The sequence below is a fragment of the Physcomitrium patens genome, chromosome 26, assembly GCF_059467195.1.
Source record: "Physcomitrium patens ecotype Gransden chromosome 26, ASM5946719v1, whole genome shotgun sequence".
NCBI classification, from domain to species: domain Eukaryota; kingdom Viridiplantae; phylum Streptophyta; class Bryopsida; order Funariales; family Funariaceae; genus Physcomitrium; species Physcomitrium patens.
Window position 1 is genome coordinate 1107501 of NC_143435.1, and position 2500 is coordinate 1110000.

Consider the following 2500-nt stretch of genomic DNA (forward strand, 5'->3'; position numbering starts at 1 on the left):
GAGGCCGATACACACATTAAAAATGAAAAAGTAACCATCACCGCGAAGGATTTTCCTCAAAAGACAAATCAGCAAGAAGTATGTCCAATCCCGGGGCCCATCGCCCCTCCAAATTAATGGAGGGGTCGGATAGAAATTTATAGAAATGTTACTTTTGTGAAACCCCTAGCCGACGAGAGAACTCTCACCGGTTTCGAAGTTCCATTTTCACATTCCGACCTGGGATGTTATGACTCCTCGGCCCACACTGCGAACGCGTCCCACACCCCTCCAAGTTTATCAGGAATTTCACCTGAGCTTGCAATAGAGATCGAGCGCGGTGGCGGTCACAGTGGTGGTCGACCAGGCGGAGCTTGAACGGCCTCGGCAAACACTTCTCCCCACCCTCCCAAATGAATGAGAGAATGGCTTGACAATACCGAGGCCATCGCCCCCCGCCAAAAATGGTTACTAGCTCTTGGGACTCGCTGCGACGTTACGCGTATCGGCACAAGACCAACCCTCTTTTTCCAGTCGCCCGCGCACCAAAAAAAATTTTGGCAGCGGGACTCACAATCCTTGACAGCCAGCTCACCATATAATACTCGGCGACCCTCCGCGGGACCTCCTCAGAGGGTCGCGTCGCCGGGAAACTAACCCCCACTCCTCACTGATCCAAGGTAACACGCCAGAAGTATCCAGGTAACCCCAGTAGTATCCAGGTATCCCCCTGCGAACGTCGGTACTGGGCTCAAAGAAGGCAGCGAGCAGTCGGGACCCGTAGGCACCGAGCAACCGTCACCCCCTCACGACTTTTCCCGAGACGCTTCAGAGGAACCCTTCCCCACATAGTACTCTCTGTGGGATTCGGCAGGCCCCCGTCCTACTGCACTAAGGAAGTTCCGAGACACACTTTTTTTGTGGAAGACCACCCACCCTCCCTGTCCTGCCTGCTATCCCCGCCGCGACTCCTGGTCCCGGCCCTCCTCCCCGACTTCCTCCTTGTCCCGCTGCGAGTCCCGGACCTCCTCCCCACTACCTACTCCCGCCGCGAGTCCCAGTCCCGGCCTTCCTCCTCCTCCTCCTCTTCCCTAGTCCCGGCGCGAGTCCCGGACCTCCTCCCCCACTTCCTAGTCCCGTCGCGAGTCCCGGACCTCCTCCCCTCTTCCTAGTCCCGGCGCGAGTCCCGGACCTCCTCCTTCTCTTCCTTGTCCTGCCGCGAGTCCCAGTCCCGTCGCGAGTCCCGGACTTCCTCCTTCTCTTCCTTGTCCCGCCGCGACTCCCTAGTCCCGTGGCGAGTCCCGGACTTCCTCCTCCTCTTCCTTGTCCCGCCGCGACTCCCTAGTCCCGTGCGCGAGTCCCGGACTTCCTCCTCCTCTTCCTTGTCCCGCCGCGACTCCCTAGTCCCGGCGCGAGTCCCGGAGTCCCGTCGCGAGTCCCGGACTTCCTCCTCCTCTTCCTTGTCCCGCCGCGACTCCCTAGTCCCGGCGCGAGTCCCAGTCCCGTCGCGAGTCCCGGACTTCCTCCTCCTCTTCCTTGTCCCGCCGCGACTCCCTAGTCCCGGCGCGAGTCCCAGTCCCGTCGCGAGTCCCGGACTTCCTCCTCCTCTTCCTTGTCCCGCCGCGACTCCCTAGTCCCGGCGCGAGTCCCAGTCCCGTCGCGAGTCCCGGACTTCCTCCTCCTCTTCCTTGTCCCGCCGCGACTCCCTAGTCCCGGCGCGAGTCCCAGTCCCGTCGCGAGTCCCGGACTTCCTCCTCCTCTTCCTTGTCCCGCCGCGAGTCCCGACCTCTTGTCCCGCTCCCTTGCCCAAGTCCCGACTCCTGGCTGTCTCGACTCCTCGTTGGCCGCCCAGTCTTCCGCATAGGTGGAAATAAATAAATAAATCATTTTTTAAAAAATCAATTTTAAAATTAACTCCCTGTCTCGACTCCTTGCTGGCCGCCCAGTCTTGCGCCTAGACAGAAATATAAATAAAAATAAAAATAAATTGGTGAATTAAAAATATTAAAGTAATTTAATTAACTGGAATAAGGTAGAAAAATAAAAGGCAGAAGAATACTAAATTGATTTTTTCAAGTGCCACGTGTTACCTTGCTGATGTGGCTGCCACGTGGTAGTCCATGTCATGTCAAAAATCCACTAAATCGTTTACATGTCACTTTGGAGATAAATTTGTGTGTGTGCAATCAATTGGTTGTACAAATATGTTAATGACTTGCTAACTAATGCATCGTACAGGTAATCATTGCCCACTAACTAATCCATCACCACTGAAACTTAATGTCTTCAATTCTTCATCCTTCACACTCCACATCCAATTTATTTTTGTTTGTGTGAATTCTTAAATCTATCTTCTCTTTACATACTCCAAGCCCAACTTTCTAAACCCTTTATATAATCTATGTGAATCCTAGAATCTAGGTTTATATACCCCATGCAAACCCTAAAACCCTAAACCCTAAACCCTAACCCCTAACCCCCCCTCAACTCATACTTTGTTCTTTTAATCATACAACCTAGA